The sequence below is a fragment of the Gavialis gangeticus genome, unplaced genomic scaffold (assembly GCF_001723915.1).
Source record: "Gavialis gangeticus isolate Ggan-Ray unplaced genomic scaffold, GavGan_comp1, whole genome shotgun sequence".
NCBI classification, from domain to species: Eukaryota; Metazoa; Chordata; order Crocodylia; family Gavialidae; genus Gavialis; species Gavialis gangeticus.
This window is the reverse complement of record NW_017729020.1, coordinates 1,058,955-1,072,103: the sequence shown is the minus strand read 5'-3', so window position 1 is coordinate 1,072,103 and position 13,149 is coordinate 1,058,955. Positions and strand designations below refer to the sequence as shown.

General features: G+C 48.0%; 1 protein-coding gene across 2 annotated transcripts in view; it reads left to right on the top strand.

The window, feature by feature from the left end:
* Window positions 1-3,291: 3,291 nt before the first annotated feature.
* Window positions 3,292-13,149, top strand: part of PRNP (prion protein) — a 17,162-nt gene continuing 7,304 nt past the window's right edge. Inside the window, exon 1 of one of the 2 annotated variants that reach the window (XM_019514348.1) lies at window positions 3,292-3,296. The gene's annotated coding sequence lies outside the window, so the exon portion shown is untranslated. Of the gene's footprint in view, window positions 3,297-12,992; window positions 13,069-13,149 lie in introns of those variants that run through there. The other variant, XM_019514347.1, reaches the window with a different exon arrangement.

Below are 13,149 nucleotides of genomic sequence, written 5' to 3'. Positions count from 1 at the left end.
TAAAAATGATTTTAAAATGGTGGGTTATTTGTGGCTGTGTTACTATAATCACACTAAGTTATAACAACTGTTTGTTACTGTTTGTTTTCAAACAGAACCTCTTCTTCTAAAATAGGAAAGCAGAACAAGCACACACAGTCATGTTTTCATCCAGTAGTAAAAAGTAATTTTTCTGAAATCAGCTTCTGAAACTTTATGTGTTTCTTGTGGGAGGAGAAGCTGTGTGTAGTGGGGGGTTAAGCAAATTTTAAATGTGTAGTGTGTGAGGAAAGTGAATTCTCAATGCTGAGATGTAAATTTTACATTTCCTAAGTGATCACATGCACCACTCCTGAAGAAGAGTGGGGGTCTGGGCAGAGACCTCTAAAAGCACAAGCAAAAAACCCCAGAAATGCTCAGCCTGCAGATCATAACACCCAAGGATCAGAAGACCACCAGGACAGAACAGAAGGCTATGATTACTCAGAGGAAAACAAACTACATACCTCTGAGAAAATCATATGTAAAAAGACAAGGATTCACACCCCCAAAACAGGTGATCTGGACCCCATGAATAAGAAACCCAGGACTGATTGCTCACTCAATTTAGAGATCTGGGGGGAGCATCTGTTCACCAGAGCGCCCCAAGGGATAACAAGATCGAATGGTCACAAACTCCACCGTGACTGATTCAGGCTGGACATAAGGAAGAACTTCTTTACTGTCCGAGCCCCCAAGGTTTGGAATAGACTGCTGCCAGAGGTGGTTCAAGCACCTGCAATGAACACCTTCAAGACACATTTGAATGTTTATCTTGCTGGGATCCTATGATCCCTGCTGACTTCCTGCCCCTAGGGCAGGGGGCTGGACTCAATGATCCTTCAGGGGTCCCTTCCAGCCCTAATGTCTATGAAATCTATGAAATAGTGAGTCTGAAGTTGTTGCAGGCCGATGAGAATATGCCCATGGACCATTGCATGTCAACCTGTGAGCCTGAGCATAACGCATAGTTGTCAGCAGAAAGGAAATCACGAAGCATGGCTGTCTGGACTTTGGAGCTCACTCAGAGCCTGTGCAGGTTGAAGATGTCTCTGTCAAAACGGTACCTGATCCCCATACCAAGTTCACCATCTTGGAAGGCATCCGACAGCATGGCAGAGAATACCATACTGAAGAGGGTAGGTACAAGCACACAGCCCTGTTTGATGCCATTTGTGACCGGAAAGGGGTCAGAGCATTTGCCATTCACAAGGACGTGTGCCATCATGCCGTCGTGGAACTGTCAAATCATACTGATGAATTTTCTAGGACATCCATACTTCTTCATGATTTCCCAGAGGCCTTTGTGGTTCACCATGTCGAAGGCTTTGGTTAGGTCGACAGACGTGAGGAGAAGGTCAACGTTCTGTTCCTGGCACTTCTTTTGAAGCTGCCGGGCTGCAAACAACATGTCAGTGGTTCTGCATCCTCTTCTGAAGCCACATTGGCTCTCAGGCAGTAGGTCATTTAGATGGTCGGTCAGCCAATTGAGGAGGAATCTCACAAGTATCTTGCTGGCAGTTGAGAGAAGGGAGATGCCTCTGTGGTTTTCTTGACGGGCTACCCCCTGCACCCACATACTGCAGAATATCTCGGTTAGGTTCTCTATGAGGTTGTGACAACCTGATTTGTAGACCTCCACTGGAATCATGTCAGCTCCAGAAGCTTTGCCACTAGACATTTGTTGCATGGCCTTTTGGACTTCCACAATTGTAGGTGGAGCTTCAAGCAAGGTGTTGACAGTGATGTGAGATAGCTAGCGTATGGCACTGATGTTGATGGAGGAGGTCCAACTGAGGACGGCAATGAAGTGTTCAGCCCATCTCTAGAGAATCTGGGCCTCGCCAGTTAGCAGCATGGTCCCATCAGCAGACAGCAGACGGGAGGATCCGAGGACCTGTGAACCACAGACAGCCTTTAGGGCACCAAAGAACTTCTTTGTGTTGTTTCAGTCAGCATAATGCTGGATCTTTTCTGCTTTGTTCTTCAACCATGTGTCCTCCATCCCTTGCAACTTACATTGAATGGTCCTCCATATTGAGGTGTAGGTGTGTTGTACTGATACAGACTTATCATAGAGGTAGGGTCTGCGGAGATGTTGTTTCTCTTCCAGCAGCCATTGTATCGCCTCGTCATTTTCATTGAAACAGTCTTGGTGTCTGCAGACACTTGGTCCCAGGGTCTCAACAGCTGCAGAGCCACTTCCAGTTGGCTTTGATGGAGCCAGGATAGAGCAGTATAGTGTGAAGATGATCTTTTAGATGGTTCACAAAGGACAGCCTAGTGCTGTTGTTTATCAGCCCATCAGTGCTGAGAAACTTCAGTCCTTGCAGACACCGCCTGGTTTGAATCATGATCTTTAATGAGGAGATGATGAGCCAATGATCAGTCCAGCATTCAGTGCCACACATTGCTATGGTTACATGGACATTGCATCTGTCCCTCCTTTGGAAAAATGACATAGTCGATAAGATGCCAGTGCTTGGAGCAAGGGTGCATCCACAATGTCTTCTTCCAGCTGAGGAGATGGAACACAGTAACCAGGAGCTCGTGCTCAGCACATAGTCTGAGCAGGAGAAGACCGTTGCTATTGCAGCTTCCAATCCCGGGCTTTCCAATGACACCATCCCATGCTTGGCAGTTAGAGTCAGTCCTGGTGTTAAAGTCACCAAGGAGGATGAGACAGTCAGCCTTTGGTACAGCAGCGGTCACGGAGCGGAGTTCATCATAGAACTGGTTCTTGACTTCATCAGAATTGGTCATGGTAGGGGTGTATGCACCGATGATAGTGGCGCACTTTTTGTCAAGCAGGAGCACCATCAGTCAGTCATTCACTCCCTTTGGCAGGTAGGTCAGGTTTGTATAGCAAAGCTGACACCTGCTTCCCATTTGGCTTCACTGCCATGACCACTCCAGAAGAACATGTAATCAACTTTTCCTTCTGTGAGCTACCCTTTATCAGGTAGGTGTGACTCTGGATCTCACAGCAATCTGGACGTTGTATCTGCCCAGTTCTATCCCGATAAGGAAAGTTCTCCTTTCGGGTCTGTTGGTGCTTCCATCGGTCAATGTGCATACGTTCCATGTGCCCAGCTTTGGAGGGATTGATTTCTTTCCTTTTTGACCACTGTAGTGGGACCCCTACCAGCTGTGGTATGCTGGCCAGGGTGAGGTGAAGCAGACAATGTTTGGGGCATCTTTTCTAGGCCCTTCCTCATTTTAGGAGGTGAACAGTGCGGTCCTGAATAAGGCTGCTCAGTCACTCAGGGGGCTGCCAAGTTCTACTACTGCTTCTGCCCAGTAGAAAGTGACCCAAAGCCCTGAGCTGCCTGTGTGCAGGCTTGTGGCTATAGCTTCCAGTGTGTCCACACTTGCTGCTTCATTGCTGGCCTGTCACCACAGGGCTTGTGCAGGATGTGAGTTGTGTGGGAATTGGATTTAAATGAGGAAGAGCTGTGTAGCATCAGCTTCACTCTTTCATCCAAGCCAATTTGTAACCAGCGGCAGGACAGGATCAAGAAAGCTAGAGATTGGCCCAGATGCAGCAGATGATCAAGACACCTTTTATGCCTTGTCCTGTTCTGCTCAATCCATGGTGCGATACTGTACCACTACTGGACCATACAAAGATGTTGTCTACCCAGTAAGCTGGAGTCAGACTATGCATGCAGAGACAGGCATGCCCCTATTTCCCCAGAGGTCTATGACTGACTGGGTACCCTCACCTGGTTTGGCCTGCCCATTGAGGTGGTTTACTAGATGTGGCCGCTGTTACATGCAGACAGCTACTTGGAGCCAGATGTGAGAGATGAGTGCTGGTGAGGACCAACAGATGAAAAGTCACTCAAGCATGACCTACTCTTTCTCTGGAGGTGCTATCCCTCCCAGACACCCCAACTCTCATTATTTTAAGACTCTCCATCTTGCCAACTCTCATTATTTTCATCAAAAGTCTTCCAAAATCTGAGCTTATGCCTCCACCCACCCCAGCTCCAGTATTCTTGCAATTAATGCAGTAAATGTCTACCCCTCTGTAACATGTCGGGGGCCCAGGGGTGGTTGCTCCGCCCTGGTGGCTCTGTGACTGTCCCTTGCTCCACCCCTAGGGTGCTTTCCCATCTCACCTGCCACACCTTGGTGGAATAATGATAAATAGAGAGGCTGTTCACAAACCTTTGCATAGCCCTGGTTCCGCCGAACCCCTGCTAGGGTCCCCACACCCTACTGGTCTTCACTGGTCCCCAGGCCCCTGGCTGGACCTCTATAATCAACTGTGCACCCAAAGACTTAAGGGCTAATAGCATGACTCCAAATCCTTCCCTTTATCATGCCCCATGCCTCACAGGCACTGCAAGGATGTTGTTTCCTCTATTGGGGCTTTGGCCTCCTCTCCTTCAATCTAGCTATGCCTTCTAGCCTGGGCCCACTGAATCGGATCTGGCTCTGAGGCACTAGCTCTCACTTGTCCCTTCCATAATCAGGCCCCTATCTGCCAGGCCCCTGGCCCCTGCATGGCTGTGCCTTGCACTCTGCTCACTACGGGCTCAGTAAATGCCCAAGGCTTGAGTCTGCCCTAGGCAGGGCTGAAGGTGATCATGTGCTCCTTGGGCACTAATGGGACCTCCTGTCACCCCTCTAGACCCTACCCCAAAACCACCGGTACAAAAGATAAAGTGAACATAAGCCCCCAGGCTATAACACAACAGCAACAGAGAAAGGAGCCCTCTGTCCCTTTAGGAGGACAAACCTTCTTTGCCCTTGGGCTGGCATACTTCCAAGCCTGGATCTTTGTGAGCTCCCCCTGAGCCTTGGGTTCCCACAGGCAGTAAAGAGATCAGACCAGTGTCCTTGTGAGCCTCTGCTGGACAGAAGCTCCTAGCCCGGCAGGCAGCAGAGCTAGACTGGCTTCCCAGTCCAAAGTGCAGGCTTATGTACTTCCAGGATTCTGCCAACATCTGGTCAGCTGATGTCTTGCAGGTGTCTCCTAATTGCCTCATTTGCCCTGGCAACTGGCAGCTGCTGCACCCTATCTGCCCTGCAGTGCTCCCTGGCTGGGCTGCATTTATCTTATACTTGCACCTTCATATTTGCAGAGAAAAGATGTGAGCAAAGTGCTCCCTGAAAGCTCAAGAATCAGATTACAAATAAAGAGAACCCAGAGTACTTTATTCAAAATTGTGTGCTTTTGGGCAACATGGTTCACAATTTCTGATCATTTGGGCTTAGCCCTTGAGCAACCCTTCTAAACAGAAATGGATTTCACCTCAAATGCAAAAGCACTGCACAGAGGCCCACACAGATAAAGCTGTGACCACCTCAACTTCAAAATTTCCCTTTTGGAAAATATGCATTAGTCCGTTGAACGTGTGTTGTCCTTTTTCAAACCTCTGCGAATGGGTTCAATATGAGGTTAACTGGGTAAAATGTAATGCTTGCAAAGTCAAATAAAGGTTAGGCTACATGATCAAATAGAACCTTAGAACCTTCTGGCATTAAAATCTGTGCACATGAAAATGGAGGAAGTAAGCCAGTTCACAAGAACCTCTCTGCACTGCACTTTACTCATGTGTATAATTAAGACTGCAGCAACACCAGAGGTTGTAAGGCTTAAATAATATGTTGAATTTTTTGCAGAGAGGCAACGCGTTAGGTTGAGTGCAACATGCCAAGTGTTTTATTCACAAGGGGTTATTATTAAGAGTGAAGAGAAAATGTTACAATACAAATCTGATGCAAGTCCTTTTAATTATGCTATGACTCAGAATTTCCAGGGAAACAAAAAATTCAGCCTATAAAAAAGAAAAAAAAAACCCTGATTTTTGCTGCCAGAGCAACCTGCTATAACAGTAAGCATGTACTCCAAGTGCTCCCCTTGTGTGTTATAAACATCTGATTAAACTATCTAAATTGCCTCTGGCTGACATCTTACCAGCTCCCAGCAAAGCTAAGTTCAGATAATATTCAGATGAGAGGTCTACAAGCAAAACCCAGGGTGTGACACTGGTAATTCAATAGAGGTTTTGCAAGGGGGATAAGAAGTACAGCCAATAAAATAACTGTAGCATCATGCAATATTTCCTTCTCAGAGGGCTGCAAAATGCTTAAAAAAAATATCAGCATCATTATTCATAGTTTCATAGTTGGTATGGTCAGAAGGGACCTGAGCAGAACATCAAGTCCGACCCCCTGCCATGGCAGGAAAGAGTACTGGGGTCAAACGACCCCGGCAAGGTGTTCATCTAGCCTCCTCTTAAAGACCCCCGTGAAAAATGAGGTGTAGAGAGGAAAAGCAATTTTCCAAAGGTGCCAGGCCACTGGTAGAGCTCAAAATGCAACACAGGACTCCGAGGCCCCAGGCCAGTACTCTGTTCCCTAGTCTATCCTACTTTCACAGGCACCCTGGAACAGCTGGTATGGGTGCCCCAGAGTTAGGTGAAAGGATTGGCTGTAGGTTTCTAAATGCCTGTGGTAGACTGCCTTTGGTGTCTGCAACTTTAAGGGCTTTGAGTGGCAGCAGGACAGCCAGCAGGTGCAGACCAGCCCTAGTGAGGCAGTCACATGACCCTGTGAGGGCCCCATGATTGGAAGAGAGAGCTGAGCAGACTCCATTTTAGCTCAGGTCCCCAGGGCTGAGCCAGCAGTCAGAAAGACAACACCTGGCTGAGCAGCTGCTCAGGATCATTTTGGAGGTAAGGGCAGGAGCTATGGGGATGATAGGAGGCTCCTGGTCCTGGGCATGACCAGAAACTGCACCCTGCTAGGCATTACCAGTGGATAATTTAGAGAGCAGAGGGGGTGGGGGCTGGGCATTAGGGTTGTACAAAATTTTGCCAGTTGTTTCATTTCAACACTGTTTTGACTCATTTTGAGCTCGAAAAAGCGAGATCAAAACAAAATGAAGGGCTTCGAAACAGCCTTGAAACAAAACGAGGGAAGTCGAAATGTTTTGAAAGTTTCAAAACGTTTCGAGTTTTGAAGCTCAAGTTGGGCTTGCCTGCAGGAAAACAGAAAGTAAGGAGAGGGAGGGAGAAGAAGCGGGGGAAGGAGTGCTCTCATATTGAATGTGTGTAGCCGGACAGTGACTGTCATCCTTCCCTGAGGTCCCTTCCAATCCCAGTGCTCTGGGGGAGGGATGGAAAAACAGCATGAAAGGCAGCATTGTTTGAACTGGCCGGCTTTCTGTCACCCATGTCAGGAGTTTTGCTTGTCAGCAGCCTGAGGTGCAGTGTCCCAGAAACCCCTGCACCTAACTCCTTGAAACTTGGCAGGCTTTGTGACTTTCACAGGGACTACCATCCTGGCAAGCTTCATCTGAATCAGGCAAGAACTGACAAAGTTATAGGCAGTTTTGTGCTTCCCCATTATAGCCCATGGGCAAAATGACGAAACAGCGAAACAGTTTCGACAAAATAGAACGGAACAGTGGTTTCAAAACTAAACAAAATTCAAAATGAAACACTGTCCCAGCAAAATGGCAAAACGGAAGTCAAAACGAAATGCTGCCATTTCAGACAGCCCTACCAGGCACGTCTCTGGACACCTGAGCCCCATCGGCTGAATGCCTGGAGCCTGCAGAGAGGAGGGCTCAGGACATGCCAAATGAGAGAAGACCCCAGTGGCCCTGGTGAGGAGGGAGAGAGAGACCCAGAGAGGATGGCTGAGTTCAGCCCGGTGTTGGGCAGAAGGCCGGTGGCTACACAGGGTAGGGTGGTGTGTATACCAGCTAGAGTGCATGAGCGAAGAAGCCTGAAGGGCCGTGTAGAGTAGGGCCCAAGGGGGACCCAAAGGGCTGTGCAGAGTAGGAAGGGATGTGTGAGGCCCTGTGAGAAGGGGCAGTATGAAAGAGGCCCAAAAAGGGGCAGAATTTGGTCTGGCCTCTAGCCGGAGGTATTACAATTCTGGATGCCATCCATGGAACATGGTAAGGGAAGGTCAGAGCTATGTGTAAACCCCTTGGCATCGGGTATTAAATGGGCATCCTCCCGCTTATTATATCTAGGTTATTAAACAGCAAGTCATGGCAGGCAAGACTGGGCAGACTGCCCTAAACAAGTGGGTGGGCCAATGTTGAAACCCAGCCCTGAGCTGGCCCCCTGTCACAATCCCAAGTCCTGGCAAAATATTGTGGATGGGCAACTGCCAGGAGTATTTTAGGATGAATGAATCAGCATCTATCTTCCTCCCAGAAGCAAGATAAGGGATGTTTCAAAATCTGACCATATGGGCAGGAATGTTGTCAAGAATGTGTGACCAGTTTGGGTTGTGTGACTGACTTCCCCTTCCTCGCCACACTACCAATAAAGCCCAGTCTCAGAACGGAAGCTATGAGTCTGTGTGCCTTGAGGAAGGTAAATCAGGAGCCAATTTGCAGTGTCCCATTGTACAGGAACCCATACATTTGGTCAGTCAGGTGCAAACACAGTACGGCCCCTGATATTAGAGGTATTCATCACTGAGTGGTTTTATTTCCTCCCAGTATAGTCCCAAATGAGAAATAGTTACCAAAGTCAGTGAAAATGAACAAGTTGTGTGCCATCTTCATGGAGTAAGGACACTTCCTGAAAAAAAAGACAGATGCATGAAAATGCAATTTTATAATCTGCCAGTATTTAAGAGAAATTTCTAACTGCTTCTAGTTGCTGCTTTCTTTTTGGAGCCTAGCTGCAAAATCCAAAGAAAATAAGCAGAACACAGGCTTTGTTCATTCAGCATGAGTTCAAAATAAAAATTGTTGAACAATGAAGGGAATCAGTTCAAACACAGCTATTATGTACCATCCTCTTTCACTCTCACAGTTTCAGTATACAGCAAGTTTACAATCTACAGGTTGTTTTTACTTTGCTGCAAGGGAAACAACCTTTTGTTGGGTGGTTGTTTTTTTTTGTTTTGTTTTTTCTGTCCTATACTTACAACAATGGACTTGTATTTCACCCGGCACGAAATTAGTTCAATGCTTTCTCTACCTGACTGGTGCATTTTGTGGCTATCACTTTAATGGCTTTGTTTTCCTGACCACCCTACCCACAAACAGGTTTCTAAATACTTAGAGAGAACTTCATTTTCAGGGCACTATTCAAGCAAATCCTCAACTCCAAAGAAATAATGAAGAGGTGGGATTATTCCCCCTGTTTTACAGATGGAGAATTAGAATCAATGAAGACAAGTGATTCTGGGCAAAAGTTACAGGAAGACATATACAGCCTTAGCTGGGATGAGATGCAGTACAGGGAACAAGATTTAATACAATAGAGAACAGTTTTTGCTGTAAATTCCATCCCACAACATTTAAAACTAGGCTGTTGAAAGCAAAGAAAATAATAGACTGTTTAGTACTCTTACGCGTTGGACACAGGCTGTAATAGGTCTTAGCAATGACTAACTCCTATGATAAACTGAAAATACAAGCCATCTCAATATAATGGAATAAAAAGGAATATTTACATAGTACAAAAGCAGAGAACAGAAAATGTAATTACTGTTGAGCAACAGCACTTATTGCTATTGGTGGGAGGTAATAGTATTTTACTTTTATAAATACAACACCTTTCATCAAAGCACTTTGCAACTATTAACATTTTAAGATCCCGTTCATAGACCTTTAATGTTAACCCAAGAACTTCCACTGATACCATGGGCTTGAACTGGAATGCTGTGAAGTTTTCCCAGCTTCCAAGTAAGTGGCAAACATGATGGGCCTTAGTTGGTATAAATCAAAGCTGCAGTGTGGAACAACGTTGGCTTATATCAGTTAAGGATCTGCCTCAATGAATAATGAATCCCAAACACCCTAAAAATAGGCCTGGTGATGTATACCCTAGGAAGCTGTGGTTCTGAATCTAGACAACCGAAAGATAGTAGATCACAAAGATACATGACAAACAAACTTGCGTTTATTTGCAGCACAGAGAACTTTGACTGCTCCTTGTAGGAAACAAACATCCAGCTCAATATGCCTCCACTTCTTTAATTCCCTCCTGCTCCAGAAGCAAATATGGATGTTGTTGCTGTATATTCGAATTTACACAATGCAAATACACACATTCTTTTTATGAACATCAGAATGTGTCCTGTTAACCTAGTCAGATTCAAAAGTGCATGTCTGTACCAGACGTTTACTGAGGAGTTGACTAAGCAGCAATAAACTCTGGCATAGTAAGTGTTGAGTTTATTGCTCTGCATTAAATACACACGTAGACGCACCCATGGAGTTGTAGAAAGGAAATTGTCTTACGTTCTGGGACATTTCCCAGAGTCTTTACATGCTGCAGTCCAAAGGGGAGTTGCATTTCACATAGATATGTCCAAGTTAATTTAAGTAGCAATACCCAGGGTCCAGGGAAGCTTGTGCAGCTTATGCAGAAACACATTTGGTTGCTGTGGCTTTCAGCACCTGAACGGTGTAGTTAAAGTGAATTCAACTATGTCTACAGAAACGAACAACACACCTCTGGATTGCACTGGAGACATGTTCTCACTCAGGTCACCTCAGATTCAAAGTCTGTTCATTTGCATCTTAATGGAAAAAGTGAAAAAGTCACACTGAAAAAAAATGTCTTTTGACTGACCAGCCCAATGCAGATGGATAAGGTAAACCAGGTATAACAGGGGGCAGCTCTCAGGGCCGGATCTCCTGCCAGCCCGCCCACCTGTCTGTACAGGGCAGTCTGTCCAGTCTCGCCTGCCACAACTTGCTGTTCTATAAACTGTTGGTATAATTCAGGAGACTGCCCAATACTGCCCCAATGCCAGAGGGCGCTATCTCCGGCTCTGAACCTTCCCTACACCGCAGCCCATGCCTCGCAGATGGCACCCAGATCAGTATTGTTCCCCGGTCTGAGACTGGAGCAAACCCAGTCCAAAGTTGGGCTCCACTCACCCATTCATTCATACCACCTCCCCTCTCACAGGAGGCCTCTTACACTCTGCCTCCCTCTCACTGAGGCCTCTGGCATACTGCCCATTACTGGGCCACACTCCCCTGCCCTTGCTCTTCCTTGAGTGGCCCCTCGTGGGCCATCAGACTTTGCTACTCACATACTGGCCTTGCCATGCAGTCCTTTGGTTTCCACAAGTTCCCCTTCTCTATGTGGTTCAGCCTTGTGCCAAACCCTGGGCTAATTCTGCCCCAAGTCCCACACCGGACAACTCTACACTACATCCCACCCTGGGGTCTCTGTCTCCGGCTTGCAACCAAGTTCTCACACGGCTGGCCCTTGCACTGGCCTTCAGGATTACTCCCATTCAGCCCTGCTCAGCGCACCCCTGCAACTATCCTTCAGGTCTACTTGCACTTCAGCCCTACTCTATGCAGGGCCTCCCAATACTATATGTACTACCCCTCCCCCGCCCCCCCGGGGCCTCCGGGATTTGCATCCCTGCTGGGCTCAGGCACCTACACATGGACATACCTGGCCCCCACTGCTCCCTCAGCTCTCAGAATTACCCACCAGATGGTGGGGGCTGGGGTTAAGGTGCCCCAACCTGCCTTTCAACGGGGAGGTCACTGGCCTAGCACTTCCTGGGGGCTCCCATACCACTAGGAGCCCCACCAGGCCACCCTTCCCTGGCAGGGTGCAGTTTTAGGTCATGCCTAGGACCAAGAGCCTCCTGCTCTCACCTCCTCCAGGAGATGTTTCTGCCTGGGCTGGGTTCCCAAAGTTGCCTGTCTCTGCCCTTAAAGTGGCTGGCACCCAAAGATGCCCTGCCACACCAGGTAAGTTATAGAAGCCGTCCCTGGCAGATTGATCTCCTTGCAGGCATTTGTAAAGATATGCACTTGCGGGTGAAAATCACTGCTAGGATTTTCACCCATATTGCTCAAGCAATATTTAGACCCACTTAGACCCTACCTAACAGAATTTAGGTCAAATGCAAGTGGAGCAATGGCCTTCTGCCGACTAGAGATAAGTGAATCTCATTTCTATACTGTTAGGTGGCTGAAGGTCCATTCAACTTGCCTGAGTTATGTCTACTTACACCATCCGAGCCCTTGACTTTATGAGAGTGGATCAGCACTATGATTACCTGTCTGAACCCTGTACCGTTCAATCTGCATAAGATCCTCACTTGCACAGGGGTTTAGTTTTCAGTTTCTCACTTCATTCAGGAACCCTGTAGTAACCATAATCCTGTAGCTGTTACACGTCCATAGTTAGGACATCCAGGTCTAAATATCAATGTCTGCTGCTGACCAGATATTTGTCATCTAGGCTCCATTCAGTTTAGGAAGGAAATAAGTATGTGACTTATTTTACAGACTTGTCAAATGCCTTTGCTATTTCTGACCCTTCTACCCTTTTAAAGTGCCGGTGCATGGGACTACACTGTTGATTTTGGATGGGGAGAGGGAGAGAAAGAATATGTTTGTTGCATATGAGAAGATCCTTCATAACTTCCAGTGCCTGCTTCTGTTCGCCCCATTCCCCAACCCGTCTAAAAACTTACTGAATCGCCCTTCTGCAAACACTGCACAGCTCCTGACAACCAGGCTCCGTGGAAGCCAATTCCGCCGCACTGATTGCAGGAGAACCCGGCCTATTTTATCTGTCACGCTGACAAATGCACTGCATCTCACCCTTGGTTTACCACAGGGGCTGCTCCTGGCTAAAATCATCGTGTCCTTTCCACCCCCAAAAAACCATGAAACCATCAGGTCCTAAAACAATCGGCCATCCTGCAGCCAGCCCGGCGGAACTGAAGCTGCGCCAGGCCTGCGGGGCTGAGAAGACACAGGCGCAGCGTGCCCGGGTGTGCGCCCTCTTGCACGACGGCAAGCTCTCTCTCCTGGCATTGCCTGCTCCCGCCAGCGCTGCAGTTGCTGTGTCCCCTGCCTCCTCCCAGCCCCCGCGCCTGCTGGATGGGTGCCCTGCCCAATACCAGCGCCTAGACTGCAGGAGCCAATACAGTCACTCGGCAGGAGAGGGCGAGGCGGAGGGACGTGCCCGCAGAGAGCTGGCACGGCGCTCGGCTCCGCTCCTCTCCTCTCCGCTCCTCTCCTCTCTCCTGCGGGGCATCGGGCGCCGCTCGCCGACCCGGCTGCCAGGCGAGTGCCGCGTGGGCAGGGGCAGGGGCAGGGGCTGGGGCTGGGGCAGCAGCCGGCGCGGGGGGAAGGCTGCGCGCGGCTCAGGGCGG